This window comes from Sciurus carolinensis, chromosome 7, assembly GCF_902686445.1.
Source record: "Sciurus carolinensis chromosome 7, mSciCar1.2, whole genome shotgun sequence".
In the NCBI taxonomy this organism is placed as follows: domain Eukaryota; kingdom Metazoa; phylum Chordata; class Mammalia; order Rodentia; family Sciuridae; genus Sciurus; species Sciurus carolinensis.
In genome coordinates, this window is record NC_062219.1 from 124,996,503 (window position 1) to 125,015,977 (window position 19,475).

The window sequence follows — 19,475 nt, forward strand, 5'->3', positions numbered from 1 at the left end:
GAGCTTTCTTCTTACCTCAGACTCAACTGAGAACTGCACAAGTGAGACCAGCATTGACACTAAGTTCCCATCTTTTTTTTTTTTTTTTTTTTTTTTTTTAAATCTGGGGACAGAATCCAGGGCTGCAAGCATGTGAGGCAAGTGCTTTAGCACTGAGTTACATCCCCAGGCCTATTTCCCAATCTTAAAGCAAGAATGCCTCATCAAATAAGAAAAAGGGGCAGGGTGGACAATTTAGAACCAAGCTGTCCAATATGGTAATTGCTAGCCACAAAGAGTCATTAAAATTAGAATTAATTAAAATGAAATAAAATTTTTAAAAATTCAGTTCCTTGATTGCATAAGCTGTTTCAAATGTTCATAGCACTATAGCTAGTGGTTACCACACTGGACAACACAAATGTAGAACATTTCCATCATCACAAAAAGTTATGTCAGGCACAGAGAAGGGTAACACTGGGAAGTAACGGGTAGAAGCATGGGTGGGGCATACATTTTTGCTTTTGTCTGACACAAACATACCAGGCTAGAAGGATGGATTATAGTTAGCTGAATCTGGGGCTTGCTTATTTTTTCTCCCTGAAAGGTAGCTGGAGTTTGGGCACAATCAGGGTTTGGCTAATTTGGAACCATGAAGGTGAAAGTGAAAGTCAGGGGAGTGAATCTCCATGTGAACAGGAGGCACCATGTGTCCCTGACTTCCTTTCAAGTGGAAATTCTCTCTTTCCAGAATCTAAGTGGCCTGGGATGCTCTGCCTCCCTGATGCATATTCAGGAGGTGAGTCATGCAGAAGATGCTTTCCTAGGCAGGGATGGTAGGGTGCTTGTAATGGTTCAGCACCAGGCCAGCTGTCAAAAGTTGGAAGGGAGATAAGGATGGGGGTGGAGGAATGGAAGAGAGTGTTTGGGTGGGCAGAGTGGATCAGGAACTAGCAAGTCAATCAAAACCATTTTGGAGAAATCACAACATATCTGAAAAAAATCAAAACCAAAAATCCAACCATTTTACTGAATGCTTCCATCAATTTATATACATTAACTCATTTAATCCTCATAACAGTAAAATAAATGTTAAAATATTTTGTTCCTTAAAAAATTGAGAAACAGAAGAGGTAAAGAAACTTGCTCAACTAGGGAGCAACAGAATTGGGATTTCAAGCCAGGCTTTCTAGCCCCAGCATTGGCATTTGTAGTCATTACACTACACGGCACCCGATGAGTTCACTGTACTTCTGTCTGTGCTCTCAGATACCTCACATCTTCTGGAAAAGAGTGGATTCCTGGAACTGTGGTGAGAAATCCTTTGGATGTCATGGTTGTTGGGAAACAACCAGTTGATGTATACAAGGGAAGGGAGAGAAACCATGAGCAAAACGAAGCTAGCAGGAATCTGGGGTGTAGCTGGGCACAGTAGAGCATACCTAGAATCCCAGCAACTTGGGAGACTGAGATAGGAGGATAGTAAGTTCCAGGCCAGCCTGGGCAATTTAGGGAGAATCTGTCTCAAAAAATAAACAATAAAAAAGGGCTAGGACTATAGCTTAGTGATTGGCAGAGTGCCCCTGGTTCAATCTCCAGTGCCAGGGGAAAAAAAAAACAATTCCAAGATGTGACTGTGACCACAGAGCATTTTAATCTAGTGTCCCCTTGTAGGCATGGGACCCTATATAACTGCCCTGGTCACATACCCATGAAGTTTACTCTGCCTTTATAATAGTTGTGTACTTAAGTTATTCTGATTAGTCCACTGAGACTCAATAACAGACTATAAAGTGTCTCCATTTAGCCTGATGCTTTAGGAGTGCTAGAGAAATCAGAACAGGGACTGTTTTTTGGTGGTGGTGTGGTCCTGGGCATTTAACCCAGGGCACTCTACCACTGAACCACATTCCCAGCCCCATTTAATTTTTAAAACTTATTTATTTTTATAAATAAATTCTACTGAGGACTGAACTATCCATTTTGAACCTGGGCAACTGTCATTTTGCTTATCATCTTGGAGCTGAGCTATATCTCCAACTCTTTTTATTTTCATTTTCAGATAGGGTCCCATTGAAGCTCCTTGAACTTGCAACCCCTCCTGCTTCAGCCTCCTGAGCTGCTGGAATTACAGGCGTGTGCATCGCCATGTCTGGCAGTTTTTTCATTTTTGTGTGTTCCCTGTTATTATTCTGAAATTCATCAATATTTTCATATTTTCAAGGGAAAAGAGTTCAGCTTGTTATAAGTCTGGTGAAGTCAGTTTGCTTCCCTCCCCACCTCTACTCCGTAAATGGGAATGAAGTCTTGCGGATTTTAACCCCAGGGCTATGGGAATTCGTGTGGAAGAGGCATTAGGTTGTTCTGTAGGTCCCCGTGGGGGAAGAACAGTTGGATATGAGAAGGCCGGGAAGGCAAATTTCAGCCCAATCCAAAGCCGCCTTTCTCCACCAGAGCTGTCCAAAGTGGGAATGGACTTCAGGAGTGAGCTTCCCATTCCTGGATGTTCCCGCCAGCATAGAACAGAAAGAAGTTTGTCTAGAATACCCTGAGCTTTTATCCTTTCTCTTCTTTTTCTGCCCCTCCATGCCTCCTTTCCGTTTCCCTGCCATCTTCACTTTTCGCCACTTCGACTGCTGGATCTTGCAGGTAAGGGACGAGAAGGTGCCCTAAGTCCGCCCAGCGGCTGCTGACGTCACAACTTCACCAGCAGTAATAGGCTGCCCCGAGCCCGGGGTGGAGAAGAACGCGGCGATTGCAAACCCGCTCGAGTGAGGTGCCTGTGCGCGGCGCTAGGACCTCAGTTCCTGCAGGAAAAGCCTTTCCTTTTGCTTCATGCCCTCTGCCCTTGGTTACAGGCCTTTCCGCCGCTGTCTACTTCCTTCTCCCTTTTAATCCGACCCGGACCTAGGAAGCCTGGATCCTGTAGTATTGGAACAGGAAGACTCAGGTGGCCATTTTGGCACCCTAGTCCAGTCTGGGAGGAGTACCCACTTAGTAATGACCCTTTCTGTCACTAGAAGTCCCTCGGACACGAGGAGAGTTCAGTAGTGGCCATTTTGCGCAACTGTCGTTTTCTTATCATCTTGGAGCCTGGCAATCACATTTGGTTTTTTTGTTTTTGTTTTTGTTTTTTTTCCCCCTAGCTGAGAAAACTATATGAAGGGATCAACTATGTAATCTAGAATTTCTAGAGCTCTTTCAAGACTCAATATCCTTATTTCAGAATATGGAGGACCTGGTATCTGCCTATATAATAGAATAATAGCCTGGAATGCTCAGATGCAAATACCAGCTCCACCCTTTCCTAGATGATGGAGGAACACTAATTAGCTCTCCTGTAAAAAGTCTGGTGAACTTCTGCAGATAGTTTAAAGAAATCTCAATTTCTTTAAAAAGGGAATTATACCACTCACTCTGTTCATGAGATTTCAGTGTTTCAATGAGTTGAGGTACATAAAGTGCACAGACCTGTGTCTGATTCTCCAAAACAAACAAAGCAAGCAAAAAACACCTATTGTACAGAAACTGTGCATAGACTGTTAGCCCAAAAAGCATACATATGTCTTGTCAGGTATAGAATAATGAAAATAATGAGGGATACATAGCATAGTCTGTTAAAAGAATGAATGACAAATTAAAACCTACACCTTTGAATCTCTATGTTGTGGTTTTGCCAGCAGGTATCTTCTTGTATTCTAACACCTTGAGGTCAATATGTATTAATTGTTTGGAATCCAGGGCCTCTCAAATGCTAGGCAAGCACTCTAACACTGAGCCCCTAGGTCAATATTTACACTTTCACTTGATCTAGATCACACTAATCTGTTAGCTGTCAGGTTTGTACTTTTCACTTGATTCTTGATTAAGAACTCTAAGACCTAATGAGCAACTTCAGGTATGTACAAAAGTTTTCTTTTTCCCTAGTACTGAGATTCAAACGCAGGGCCTCACTCTGGCATGGCAAGGGCTCTACCACTGAACTATATCTCCAGTCCTCTGGAGAGCTATTGAAGAGTCAGGAGAGAACCACAATAAAACAACTTTGGTTGCTTTTCAGAGGTCAGAAAGTGACTCCCACCCCCCCGCCCCCACTGAGGATTTAACCCAGGGGTGCTACATCCCCAGCCCTTTTTATTCTGAGATGGGGTCTTGCTAAGTTGCTTAGGGCAACTTAGTCTGACCTCGAACTTGGAGTCCTCCTGCCTCTGCCTCCTGAGTTGCTGGGATTATAGGTGTGTGCCACTGTGACTGGCTGAGTTAATGCCTTTCCTCCATCTTTCCTTATTTTCCCTTTCCCTCAGTGTTATTACTCATGTCTACCACCACAGCTTCTAAGACTCTAACAAGCCAGGACCTGAATCCTTCTCCCTGTGTCATTTTCCTTTCTGTTCCACCAAGAGGACACATTAATTTTTTTCATTGGTGGCAATCCATCATCTCTTTATATCTGTTATATGCTTCTGGACCTGCAGCACCCAGCTCTGGGGGCTGCTCAATAATTTTCCCAGTGTCAGACAAGAAAACTGAGGTTCAGATTTTTAAAAATTGAACACAACCAAGTTGAATCACCCTTAGTCATTCTTCACACTGGCCATTTTGATTAACCAGAGTAATTTGGTTTCCATTTGCCCTTGATTCTCTGCAGCATTCTGAATGGTTGGTGTTGCCAAGTCATTGGATAAAGAAGGCATGTGAGTGTAACTAGTTATGGTGGGGTACACCTGTAGTCCCAGCCACTCTAGAGGCTGACACAAGAAAATGGCAAGTTCCAGACCAGCCTGGGCAACTTTGTGAGACTGTGTCTCAAAATTTAAAAAGTTGGGGATGTATTCCTGTGGTAGAGCACTGGCTAGCATGCATGAAGCCCTGGGTTCGGTCCCTAGAACCTCTTAAAAACAAACAAACAAACAGAAAACTGACATGTAGTTACAGGTTTATCCCAGAAAAATTCTTGTGGATGACAGAAAAACCTCTATTATGTTAACATATACTTACCTGTAAGATTGTTAATATGTTTCTTGGCACTGTTGATCAGCTACTGGTGTAGTAATACCATAAGGCTTGAACTGGTTTAGTCTGTTACTATTGTCACTCAGAGATGCAGGAGAACTTTGTAAGGAGCTTGGTACACTCTAAAGGGATCAAAATCTTAAAATTTGAGGATGGAGCTGGATGTGGCTATGTGGGTGTTTAGGGGTGGGCATAATAACTTTGAATTGGTTATGGTTATCTTTCTGGGGTGGCCTTAAGACGTTTACAGGCATTTCAACTAGCCCAGCACAGTTTTCTGCCTAATTGAGGTTACTCAGGGCTGTATACTATTATAATCAAATCAAATCAAGGCCAGGAAACTGCCTTGAGGCTCACCAGAACTGGAGTTCTTTGTTGTATTCATTGCTTGATACATTTTCACAGTGAACATATGGCCTTTATAATAATTATTTTAAAACAAACAAACAAACTTGAAAAAGCATTTGCTCCTAGAAATGGTCAATTTCAGCAGAGATCTTAAGCTTCCCTTGTAACTAGTGCCATCTAATGGTCAAGCTAAGTTATTGCTCTGAAGTTGGTCCCCAGGCACAGGGAAGGATGGATGCTAGAAAGTTCAACAGTGATATGCCAAAGGGGAGGGGGAGACACAGCATACAAAAATCACTCCCTAAAATTGTACATAGTTTATAATTACTAAAATAGTAACACACCAACTATTTCACCTCCAAGGACATCCAAAGACTTGATGGTAAAACATACCATTTGAATGCCTGTCAGTAGAAGGAGTACTAATTAGTAGTTTGTTCATTTGGAATTTTTACATTCCTTTTTTTTTTTTTTTTTCTTTTTGCTGCTGGGGATTGAACCCAGGGCCTTATGCTTATGAGGCAAGCACTCTACCAACTGAGCTATCTCCCCAGCCCCAAATTTTTATATTCTTAAAGCATGTTTCTACCATTGTATCTGTTTCTCACAGCAGTATGTTAGATAATCAGATAAACTAATTTTATTCTCACTTTAAGAAACCAAGACAAAACCAAGGTCAGAGGGGATGTAATGAGTTTAAGGTCAGCCAGGTGATTACTGTTATGGCAAGATCCAGAACCCAAGCTTACCTGACTGGCCTGCTTTTCCAGGTGTTTCTGCTATAGGACATCTCTTCTATATCTATTGTGAGGTGCCAGAGACTCATCCAAGGGGAAGGGGATTTAACTATTTTTTCCTTATTTAAACTCTGCACTATAATGTGAATTTCTTTCCCAGAATGGTTGCACTAATATATATTCATGTTAACAGCATATATATCAGAACTCATTGCAACACTTGATTTTATCAGATTTATTTTATTTTGCAAACCTTTAGTTGGTAAAATAGTATCCCATTTATTTTGTCAGAGCTAACAATTTTTGAGAGCCTCTGTGGGCTAGGTACGTTTACATACATGAGTATCTCCTGTAATCCCTACAGCAATACCAGAAAGGATAGATCATTATTTCTATTTAAGAATGGGGAAAGTGAGGCACAGAGAGGCTAAGCAATACTTGGTAGATCTTGGAGTGCTGGTATTGGGGTACTTCTTGACTATTACAGCACTGGGGTCAGGAGCAGGTTCAGAGATAGTGAAGACCCAAGAGTCTGAGTGAAGGATTTAGAGCAGAAGCTCCTGAAGGAAAAAGGGGCAGCATCTCTCAGCTTGCTCCTTCTGACATCCTGGTTATTGGTGGAAGGAAGTGAGACAATATATATTCTAAGCTGGAAAATTTGATAGACTCCATGTTTCTGTTTCTAAACCAACCATAAAAATTCAGTGAGTGCCTCTTACACTTGTAACACCATACACAAACTTTTTTTTTCTTGGTTTCCTTGTGTCTTAGAGGCCTGGATCATCTTTTATGAATTTCTTTCCCATAAAAATGTACTAATATTTTTTCAGTGTTTCTTGTGTGGTTAAGGCTTGTGATATTGGACTTTTTATTTTTATTTTTATTTTTTTGGCACTGGGGATGGAACCCAAGGCAATACTTTGCTACTGAATGATACCCTCAGGACTTTTTATTTTGAGATAGGGTCTTGCTAAGTTGCCCAGGCTGGCCTTGAATTTGCAACCCTCCAGCATAAGCATCAGCCTCCCCTCAGACTCCCAGTAGATGCAGTTACAGGCAGGCGACATTTGGCCTGGTCTTTTTTATTTTTTAATAGGTAAGGAAACTGAGAATCAGAGAGAGTAAGTTGCTCACTCACAGTGACTAATGCTCCTAGGAAACTGTTGCAGACTTGATTCTAATAGATTTTTTTGTCTGTTTGTTTTATTTTGTTCTGTTTTTTGTACTGGGGATTGAACCCAGAGGTGCTTTACCACTGAGCTGCGTCCCTGGGCACTGCCTGCCAGTCCCTTTTTTGAGACAGGGTCTCACTAAGTTCCTCAATCTTGTGATCCTCCTACCTCTGCCTCCTGAGTTGTTGAGATTCAAGGCCTGTGCCACTCTGTCTAGCTGATTTTAGTTTTTATTTTTATTTATTTATTTTTATTTTTTAAAATATTTTTTAGTTGTTGATGGACCTTTATTTTTTTGTATGTGGTGCCAAGAATCGAACCCAGTGCCTCACACATGCTAGGCAAGCGCTCCTCCATGAGCCACAACCCCGGTCCTTATTTATTTATTTATTTATTTATTTATTTTTAAATCTTAGTTTTGTTTGTTTGCTTGCTTGCTTGCTTGTTTGTTTTGTGGTGCTGCAGATCAAACCCAGAATATCAATCATGCCAGGCAAGTGCTCTACCACTGAGCTATTCCTGCAGCCCTCCGATATTTTTTATTCTTCTAGAAGAATTACCTAAGTTACATTGTCTATGAAACAATCTCATAACTGAGAAAAGTGAACCTGACAGTAACCCGTTGTTCATCCACCTCCCCTACAAGTAAGGAAACACAACCCTCAGCACTCCGCTTCTCCACCCAAAACACATGTGAAAAAGACTATTTCTAAATACATAGGATAGACTAGGTGTACCTTACCATATGGTATAAAAATGTTCTTATAAACTATGTTTTTATAAACTGAATAATCCACACCTCATCTGATAAAACTTAAGTCTGAATTTATTCTATTATAAATCTTTCTGAAATAAAGCAATTCTATTTTATTATAATAAATTCTAACATTTATTGAGCTCACTCAAAGACACATCCCATCCCACCCCCAAATTAAAAGCAAACTAATTCTCTGAAAAAAGTCCCAAACTTTTTCTTCTTTAAGACCAAAATAACTTCAAGATAGAACTTGGAGATAGTGTGACCCCTTAGTGCCTGAAGGAGAAAAACCACTCAGGAGTTAAAATTAAGAATAGTTTCAGAAGGCCTGCTTATTGCAGTTTGAAATGTTTTCATTCTCTGCCCTCATGTGCTCAGTCATTCTCCCTCCTACACACCAACCTCAGCTCACTTTATATTCTTGAGACATAGGCCTCAAGAATTAGGGGCAACATTACCCCTCAATCTCCTTAGGAAAATGTTGGTAAGAAGCTAACACTTTCAGGGACACTTGCTTGGTATATTCCCCCTGCTGTTTTATGTTTTCCCCTTGGTGGCTTCACTTGGGTCAGGCATAGGGAGGGAGACTTCAGTTTTATGACTCAGGGTAGGGAGCAGAGGAAGAGGATGAAAGAAGACTCCTTGTCCAGCCTGCCTTTCTGGTGACTTGATAGCAACCAGAGACAAGAGGGTAACTAGTCCTTTTATGGTCCATCAGATTATGATCTCCTTCTTTTTTGTATTCATTATCCTACTTGTAATTACCCGGACAGAATAAAGGTTGGCTCTAGACACAGGTGGAAATTCTCTACTTGCGTCCCCAATTTCATAGTAGGATCTTGGGATAAAGATCAAGGAGCTTAAAAAAAAAAAAAAAAAGATCAAGGAGCTTGGTGTCCTTGGATGGACACTTTAAGAGAGCAAGAAGAGTGATAAGGCCCTCTTCCTGGTAACATTTTGCTGTACTAGTAGCCCAACTTATGTTACCATTACTGTTGCCATACGGAATAGAACTTGTGCATGCACCAGAAATCTTACCTGCATTGCTATCAGGGGACTCATGGGCAGTGGGGAATGCACAGAATTCCTGCTGGGCCTAATGCTGGTGAGGAAGCTTCCGTTTGCTGAGTTAAGGATATTGGGCATATGAACATCATTGACAGCAAAATGACAGCACCTACAAATAGGGTGAATAATTAAAGATATTGCTAAAAGGAACATGCAGATAAATGCTGAAGTCTTTCTGAAGAGGAGTCTGTCTGCAGCCCAGCCAAAGTCCCTACTCTATGGCCAGGTGAATCTATTCCCAACAAAACTCTTACCCAGGTAATGATTACCCCAGTGTATTCATCCACAGCAGCATCGAATATACACAGAGGACTCTTGGGAAGACAGACCCCCTGGATGACTTTGGGATGCTTCCCACAGCTGCCCTTTGGGCTAAGCAGGATCTCTGGAGTCAGTGTCTTCATCTCTGCTTATTATATGTAAGACATAGGGCAGATTATTAAACGTGTTGAGTTCAATTCTACCCACTTATAAAATGGAAATAATAATATCGATGTCAGAGAATGTTATAAGGAGTCAGACAATAATCTACACAACTCCAAACAGGTTATGGCAAAATAAATTTTATTATTTTTATATTGTATCTTGTAGGGTAGAATGACTTAAATTTATGCAGAATATGTCACTATTAAGGACCTTAGAACAAAGCTTTCCATTTCACTAACACCTAATGGGACTTTGACAAACAATAACTCTGACAAAGAACTACCTGGTTGTAGCATTTGTTACATGCAGATTTGCACAGAAACAAAATACTTTAATGGTGCATAATTTACAAAGAACTCTCTCATTTTCTCTTGTAATTCTTTCAACTCTTTCTCCACTTGTCACACAAGAATACAAAAGCTCGGAAAGTTTAATAGGAGGCTAATAGTTTGGGAAAGTGGTGTGAAAACTCATCTTTGAGTCTGAAAGCATATTGGTTGGTTGATCTTTTATTAAGCTTCTAACCAGGTGACAGATAACACACAGTTCTTGCTAGTTCTTGCTAGTTCTAGAGTTCTTGCCCTCGTGGAACTCAGCACCAGTCAGGAGGAAAGATAGTAAATAAATTATTCTATAATTATTATAATAACCACTGAGATAAGTTTTTTGGTTTGTTTGCTTTTTTGTAATGCTGGGGATCAAACCCAGGGCCTTGTGCCTGCTGGGCAAGTGCTCTATTCTACTGAACTACATCCCTGTTCCCTGAGACAAAGGCTTTGAGCAATGAAAGCAATGTACTAGGAGGGTGGCTAGAAAGATATGGGGTAACAGGGGTCTAATTCCCTGGAGAATTCAGGGAAGGTGGCATTTAAGCCATTAGTAACGTGAAGATGGGCTGAGGGAAGGCTGAGGAGGGCATATCCAGACAGAGAGAACTAGAGTGCTTGGTTGTTGAGTTGAAAGTATTTGAGCCAGTCTAATGAACTGCAATCAGGCCAGGCCTGGTAGCACACACCTCTAATCCCAGCGATTAGGGGAAGGTTGAGGCAGGAGGTTCACAAGTTCCGGACCATCCTGGGCAATTTAGTGACACCTCTCAAAATATGAAATGAAAAAGAATGGAGATGCAGCTTAGTGGTAGAATGCCTCTGGGTTCAAACCCCAGCAAACACACAAACAATCTGCAATCAGGCCAGTATGGCTAGACCATTGCCAATGAAGGGGACAATGACAGAGGAGACCTGGTTTTGAGATCCAGCTCTGCTATTTTATTGGCTGTGGGAGCTTGGGTATGTCCTTTAAATTTTCTGAGTTTTAGCCTTCTTGACTGAAAAATGGAGATTACCATACAGAAACAGCTGAAGCAATTAGGAGGAGAATGTGAGTGTTCTTTGTAAATTATGCACCATTAAGGTATTCTGTTTCTGTGCAGATCTAAGTGTAACAAATACTGAAAGCATCTGAAGGTGTGTATGAGTCATGCAGACTTTTTAGAATTTCAGAGTGATGGTTTGGAAAGATAGTGAAGGAAGAGTAAATTCAGCAGGTGTTTGTTTACTCTCAATTGCTAGAAGCAGCCCTTGCTTCACATCTGTTCCTGGCTTTCTGTTCTGCTAGAATTCGAATGGTTTATGTTATTCTTTTTTTTATTTTTATTGTAAACAAATGGGACACATGTTGTTTCTGTTTGGACATGGAGTAAAGGCATACCATTTGTGTAATCATACATTTACATAGGATAATGGTGTTTGATTCATTCTTATATTTTTTCCTCCCTCCACACCCCTCCCACCCTTCTTTTCCCTCTATACAGTCCCTCCTTCCTCCGTTCTTGTCCCCCTCCCATGCCCCATTATGTGTCATCATCCGCTTATCAGTGAGATCATTTGTCCTTTGGTTTTTTGAGATTGGCTTATCTCACTTAGCATGATATTCTCCAATTTCATCCATTTGCCTGCAAATGCCATAATTTTATTATTCTTTATAGCTAAGTAATATTCCATTGTATATATATACCACAGTTTCTTTATCTATTCATCAATTGAAGAACATCTAGTTTGGTTCCACAATCTGGCTATTGTGAATTGAGCAGCTATGAACATTGATGTGGCTGTATCTCTGTAGTATGCTGATTTTAAGTCCTTTGGGTATAGGCCGAGGAGTTAATGTTATTCTTTGGGATAGTGCAGGACCCATCTGCCCTGTTGTAATAGGGTCATGGGTATGGATGCAAACAGATTTGCATTTAAGGCCTGAGGGAATCCTTGCTGGCAGTTTTATGGGGTTTTCATGAATAGAATTTCCAGTCTTTTGCCTCAAATTTGTTCATTTGACGCCTAAGTGTTGATCTGTAAATATCTTCTCATGTTTGTAAACTTAGTTCCACACTTTTTTTTTTTTTTCAGTACTGGGGATTGAACCTAGGACCTTGCACATGCTAAGTAAGTGCTTTACTTAGCTTAGCTACTTCCTCAATCCTTTTGAGTTTATTTTGAGACAGGTTCTTCCTAAATTGCCCAAGCTGGCCTGAAAGTTTAGATACTCCTGCCTCAGCCTCAGGAGTAACTGGAATTACAGGGATAGGTCACCACACCCAGTCCACACATCCTTTTCTGCAATTCTAAAATTCTCAATATGCTGAAAACTAAGTATTTTTTCCCATAGGTTTATTGAGGTAAAATTGAATTTCAATAAAATGAACATATTTAAAGTATGCAATTTAATCAGTCTTGACATGTTTGTAACCAATACAATCAATATAAAAGCATTTCTATTACTTTTTAAAAATTGAAATCATACAGAGTGGGTTTCCTGCATGATTTATTACATTAGAAATGAATCACCTTAAGCTATATAGAAACCCAACTCCATATGTCAACTATTTCAAAATTAAATGGAGAAGTTTTGTTTATAATTCATTTGGTGACAAAACCTGGCCTAACTTGCACTGATTTTTGTGGCAAAACCAAATGTGAAGCTACTGCAGTCTTTGTGTACACCAAAAGTCTTGCCTTTAATACAGAAATATAATTGTGCTTATTGTGGGCTTCAGATCTGTATACCTATATTAAATGATGGATTTTCAGCATCCTGTAAGCTTCTCATAGAAAAATCTGGGTGATGCATCTGTTTAATTAGTAAAAGTAATCTTTTTGCTATTATTTGCCTAGTGTGCATTGAACAAATGAACAATTATTATAGATACCTCCATTGAACACAATGAAAGAGACAAATCTGTTATAGTAAAATAAACAAATGAAAAGTCTACCAGCCAATTGCACCTGCTATGATGCATATGCTTTTCAGATTGGCATGAAAAATTATGTATATTTATATCTAAATATAATTAATTATTTAATTAAACATAATACTTTTTTATTTTGAATTCTTAAAATAATCTAATTTTTCATAGTTCCTGGAGTAGCAATATTCACTTAATTTTTGTTTGTAAGAATTAAACCTTTCCTGTTAACTTGACCTCATATACATTGTAGAAGAAGAGACAAACAAGCTTTCTATTTTCCTTTTTATTGCTTAGGTTAGTCTAGCATTTAATTACATTATGTTCATTCACTTATTATATAAGGGCTTACTCATGGCTGGGCTCAGTGGCATATACCTATAATCCCAGGGACTTGGGCCACTGAGGTGGGAGGATTGCAAGTTCACTGCCAGCCCCAGTGTCAAATAAGTAAATAAATAAATAAATAAATAAATTTACTTATGGAGAAATTAATTATACAGGCAATTCAGGGTCAACTTTGCCATCTGGTTATTAGCTCAGAGTACTCTTGAGATGGTGACAGTATCCCTGCCAACTCAGGGCATTTTGTCAGTGGGGGAAGGTCACTGTTAGAACAGGTATTCACAATGTGGCTTTTTTATTTTGTGAATTTCAGACAAAGTTCTCCTTTATATGCCCATACAAACATAATAGCAATAACTTTGTAACTTCCTGTTCCCTATACTAGCATAAAGAACCAAGGCCAAAAGTGCACATCGAACAAATGAACAATTATTATAGATACCTCCTTGTGTACATCTGCTATGCTTTGAATGTTTGTGTCTATCCCCCAAATTAATATGTCGAAACCCAATTCCCAATGAGATGGTATTAATAGGTGGGGCATTGGGGAGGTGACCAGTGCCCTTATAAAGAGGCCCCTGGGAGCTTGTGGGCCCTTCCACCTGTGAGGATAGAGTTAAAAGGCACCATCTGAGGCAGTGGACCCTCACCAGACAGAATCTGCTGGTGCCTTGATCTAGAAATGTCAGCAATAAATTTCTGTTGTTTAAGATACCCAATCTAAGGCATTTTGTTATAGTGACCCAAAGAGACTTAAGATAACAACCAAACAAGACAACAACCAAACTAGAATTGTGCATGAAGAGCAATTGAGAGGATTTGGTAAGGATTTTCCTCAATTCCTTTCATTCTTCTGGTCAGTCATTCTGACTGCCTACTTCTTTCAAAACAGGAAGAAAGAAAACACACAAATGAAAAATGAGGGAAGGGTTAAACAGGAAAGTGTTATTGATAGTAAAGTATGATGCAAAGAGTTCAAGTCCTTATTATAAAGCCAGAGTGACCTGGAGTCTTAATAACCTCAGTGTTCTTTTTTTTTTTTTTTTTTTTTTTTTTTTTTTGCAGTACTGGGGTTAGAACCCCTACCACTGAGCTACATCTCCAACCCTTTATTTTGAGATAGGGCCTTGCTAATTTGTTAGGTTAGCTTTGAATTTGAGATTCTCCTGCCTCAGCTTCCTGAGACTCTGGGATTGGCTCAATGTTTGACTCTAACACATTGCCTCATACATTTTTCTAAATAGCAAGAGCTGTGTGGGAGAGCTGGGAATGTTGCCCAGTGGTAGAACGCCTGCCTAATATGCACAAGACCCTGGGTTTGATCTCCAGCATGTTGTGCATATGGTGGTTGCTGAGTAGGATAGAAAACTCTTTCTGAAGACAGGAGCCCCAAAAGAAGAGGACACGTATATCTTCTTTTCACAAACTGGCCACTGTTACCTCCAGTGAGAAAGCAGCAGGAAGTATAGACAGTAGTATGACCTTTGATAGAGAACAGTGGGTATTGGGTGAAAGGAGAGTATTAAAATTAAATCTCTGAATTCAGTGGAAAGAATTTAGAAATAGATTAATATACTTGAGGTTGGGTATTGGGTCTGTCAACTTAATAGCTGTGTAACTTCTGATTTGCCTCTTTCTCTAAATTATAGTTTACTCAGCTCCAAAATCAGCACATGAATATCTACTTTGTGTGAAAATTAAATTAGATAGTCCCTGAAGAGCACCTAGTATCTAGCTGATCATCAATATGTTGAGCTACTTTGGTTAATATATTTTCAGGGCTTCTGCAATGTTAATTTCTGGGCTATATGCTCTCAGGGATTCGCAGAAGATTAGACAGAAAACAGGAAAGAAAGTAGAAGGAAAGTATGGGAAATAAAATGAACAAGATTAGCCATTCTCAAGTAGTCTTAGTAGGAACTCCACCATTTCCATGCACCACAGTCAAAAACTGTAAAAGCAGATGGCACTGCCAAATGCAAATACACACAATTGAGGGAAGAAGGATAGGATCAGGCCCAGGGAACTTTATAGAGGAAAACAGTTTTGTTTGATGTGAATGAAATGAAGGAAGTGGAGGACTGGATGTATAGCTCAGTAGAAGAACGCTTGCCTAGTTGTTAGAGGCCCTGGGTTCCATCTCTAGCACCATCCCCCCCAAAATCAAATTGTCTTTGGGGAGGGTGGAGATAGTATACTGAAGTAATATGGTGGTGGTGGTGGTGGAGAAGACCTCAATAAATGCCCTAATCCTGGACGCCAAATTGGAGGATGAAGAAGTGTGAAAGGAGAAAATTACAGCTATTAGTGGATTTGCAGTTTGTACAGTGAACATAATTGGAGTCCCTGTCTGCCTTTCAGATGCCTCTGTCCCAATGAATAACAGATTTTGATTACAATGATTCACCTTGCTTGGGAAGGTTTTAAAATTTAAAAAATATTTTTTTTAAAAATTTAGACGTTTTCAGACTTGTGAAAATTTTGAACAAAAATTTCACAAAAATGTTAACAAAATAATTCATGATCCAGAGGCAATGATATATTTTCTTCCAGCTTTTTATTCCTTTGGTTTGTATCTCTGAGCCTTCCTCAATCCCAATAATTCTTAAATTTGGTCTTTTCATGATGTTCCATAGTTCTTGGAGGCTTTTTTCATGATTTATTACCATCTTCTCTGTTTGGTCAACTTTATTTTCAAGATTAAATATTTCATCTTCATTGTCTAAAGTTCTGCCTTCCAAGTGATCTATTCTGTTGGTGATGCTTTCCATTGAATTTTTATTTGGTTTATTGTTTCCTTCATTTCAAGGATTTCTGTTTGTTTGTTTTTTTGAAAATCTGTCTCTTTGTTGAAATGATCTTTTGCTTCCTGAAGTTGCTCTTTCAACTGCTTATTGGAGTGATCATTCATTGCCTGCATTTGCTCTCTTATCTCATCCTTTGCTTCATGAATCATTTTAATTATGTATATTCTGAACTCCTTTTCTGACATTTCTTATACCATGCTGTCATTGGGTTCTATTAATATAGAATCTAGGTTTGTTTGGATCATTTTCTTCCCTTGTTTTTTCATGTTGTTCACATATCTTTCCCTCTAACAGTGCAGATCTGGGGTATTGCAGTTTCCCTCCTATAGGCTTATAGTGACCCTATAGGTTTCCAAAACCTCTTCTTTAAGGAGGAGTTCAATTATCTACAATATAACAAACAGATTTGCAATAAGGTCTGCAGTTTCTAATGGAGGACAAAGAGGATGCAGAAGGGTGTAGGATGTAGCTGTTAGTGGGATAGGAAAAGAGTATACAGAAGCTCTAGATTGTAGAAAGAGTGAAAGTGTAATCAAAAGAAGTTGGTTGTTAGCATGAGAAAAGATTCTGAGGAAACAGGTAAACAAAAAGAAAATAGAGCAAGAAAAGTAGAGAAATTAAAAACTTAAAAATTTTCAAAAAGGAGAAAAAAAAAAAAAAAAAAAGAAAAAAAAAATCTACACTCTTAACAGTCATTTAGTATTCAAACCTCCCAGTCTTCAGTAGCCGGATGCATGAGAGGTACCTGACAGTGAGCTTCCAGTCTCCAGCAGGCAGCTCAGGATGGGATTTGCCCCACCTAAAGATGGGAGCTTCTGCTTCCAGGATAATCCAAGATGACTGCTCTGGCTTCCAAATATGTTGGCAAATGGGGAGCTGCAGCTTGGGGTGTGGTTGGTTGAGCTGAGGGGTCCTGGAGATGGGGCTTGGTCAGTCTGGCTAGGTGTCCTCCAGGTCCTGGCTGTTGTCTCAAAATGGCAGCAGCTGCGTGTAACCAAACCTGCAGGTTCTGTGACAGTGGATTTCCAGGCAACAGCAAGCAGCTGGTGATCCACTGACCATCTGCAGTCAGTCTGCTGGTTACTAGTGGAGGATTGAAAGTGGACCTGGGGTGGAGGGTGGTGGGCAGGTGAAAGGCAGGTGGCAGGCAGGAGGCAAGCAAATGGTGGATGATAGGTGCCAGTCAGTGAGCAAACTGGACTCGAAAAGTAGTTGATATGCTGGCAGACTGCAGGTGATCACAATGGATAAATAGGGTAAATAGCAGGGGATTGATAAGCAGCAAAGACTGCCTCACCAAGAAACAGATATCCTCTGCCTGAAACCCGAGTTATGGAGGGACAAGGAATGCAGCTTCCCTCTAGTTCGCCATCTTGGATCCTCTCCACCAAAACCCTCTTCCAGCTTTTTAACATTTGTATTTATCACAGTTGTACACGTCCCATATCTTATCTTTTTCCCCCTCAGATTCTCATACTTCCTCATGTCAATATCATTTGACATCTTTCAGACATGTTTTCATAACTGTTCATTTGAATAGACACATTCTAATTATGGAGTCAACGTTTGTGATTTAGACATTAAAGTTGTCTCCTTTTCTGATTTAGCAACAGCAGTATGGCAATGAATATCACTGAACTTTCAATTTCATGGACTCTCTTTCCAAGGGGGATTCTTTTCTATACCCCTCATTCCAGGCAGGACTTCAGGGAAGCCAGATCAAGTTGCAAGAATGAATGACTAGATCAGGATTTTGTGTGTGTTTGTGATATTGGGGGTGGAACCCAGGGACACTCTACTACTGGGCTACATTCCTAGACTTTTATTTCTTTTTTAATTTTAAGACAAGGTCTAAGTTACCCAGGCTGGTCTTGAACTTGTGATACTCCTGCCTCAGTCTCCCAAGTGTGGGATTACAGGTGTGTAACACTGTGCCTGTCTAGATAAGGATCTTGAGAGCTGGTTTGTGGCTCCTGAGAGTTCACATGCTCAGATACTCCCCTGTAGAAGGACCCTGTTGGGCTAGGAAGCGGGTACTGAGCCCACAGGAGCACTGAGGAATGGTGTACTGCCAGACAGACAGATCAGCATGCGGAGTGAGCAGTCAGGAAACTTCCCCAAGCACATGGGAAACTTCTCATCTTCATGACATTTTTCCTGGTGTTAATAATTTTAACTTAGTTGATAACTTCATTTCTTTGGTTCTGTTCTGCTGAGAGGACAGGCCACTCAGAGGAGGGTGGCTATCATTTCAAGTAGAAATCCTTCCCACTCTCTTCTGCTCTTTTCTAGTTCAATGACTCTCAACCTCTCCCTAGAGAACATTTCCTTTCTGTAATTACAATGGTGGATGGGGGGCACTATTGGCATTTATAGGCAGGGCAGGGGCATAAGCTATTTTTCAATGTACAGTTTGCACAATGAAGAGTTGTCCTTCATCCAAATTCTTAGAAATCTCCTAGGACATTCATGTAGGTAAAAACTTGTGTTTAATTATCTGAGCCTAGAACTTAATACAATTTAAAAAAAAAAAGATCTAAATATAAGTGAACTTTCTAGGAATGCAATTACAGTTCTGTGTGAATGTAGAGAAGATTGACTTCGCTACCAAGAGTTGCTCAACATTTCATTAAGTCTTTTCATTGATGGCAACATGCTGGAGGTAGTTGAGTCACCGTCTCTGCACCTGTATTAGCTTGTGTTGGTAGCAGTCACATCTCCAAGAGTCTATGGATGGGTGCAAGCATCCCCCTGGATCTAGTGAAGCTGAGTCCCAGCACTCACATATTAAAATACTGTTTGTTATTTTATTACAAGTAACTGTTCTTTTGGTCCCCCTTTATATTTCAGCCAGAGAAGCACCGTGATTTTTTTTAAAAAGTCATGTATATAGGGAAGTTATACCATCTATGAATTTGAATTAATGATGGGAGGAGGTCATTACAAAATACTTATAAAAAAAGGTTGAAGGTTGAGAGCCTGGGTTCTACGTTCTGGTCAGTCTCTCATTATTCAGCCAGAAAGCTTTCTTTCTTTCTTTCTCCTTTTTTTTTCCCTCCACTCTGCCCAAATTCAGGTCCATACCCATCAACAACCCCGACCATAACAACACTGCACACGTCTTCACTATCATACAACAGCCTGGAGCCTCAGGAGCTGTCAAAAGGCCTGCACTCCCCTACCATCTTTAGAGCTTCCAATTGGACCTTAGACAAGAATTACTGATTGCCAGGCCCTGTTGGAGTAGAGAATACTGGCTTCTGCCCATCTGGAGGTTCCTTTTCTCATGATCCCCCGCCTCCCGCTTTTCTCTATTTCACTTTCTCTCCTTGATGTCCCCCTCCAATCTGCCCCGTGTTTCCCTTCACGGAGCAGGCAGGCTGAGTACCAGCAACGCTGTTGTACCATGGAGTCGCTCTGGTTTCCCAGTTCTCTTCCCCACCCAACTCTTTTCGCGCTTAGTTGGCTCCCGATGCCCCGCTTCGTCCCCGGCATCCTTTCTGACCCAGGCTTCTCCTTTCTCTCCCTTGGTCTCACTTCTCCTCCTGGCCCTTGGCCTCGTCTTCTATCCTCTCGCCAGGA

General features: G+C 40.4%; 1 non-coding gene across 1 annotated transcript; it reads right to left on the bottom strand.

Moving 5' to 3' along the window:
* Positions 1–5,819: 5,819 nt before the first annotated feature.
* On the bottom strand, positions 5,820–5,893 carry Trnam-cau (transfer RNA methionine (anticodon CAU)). Its single transcript has one exon. It is a non-coding gene; the product is annotated as a tRNA-Met (tRNA).
* Positions 5,894–19,475: the final 13,582 nt, after the last annotated feature.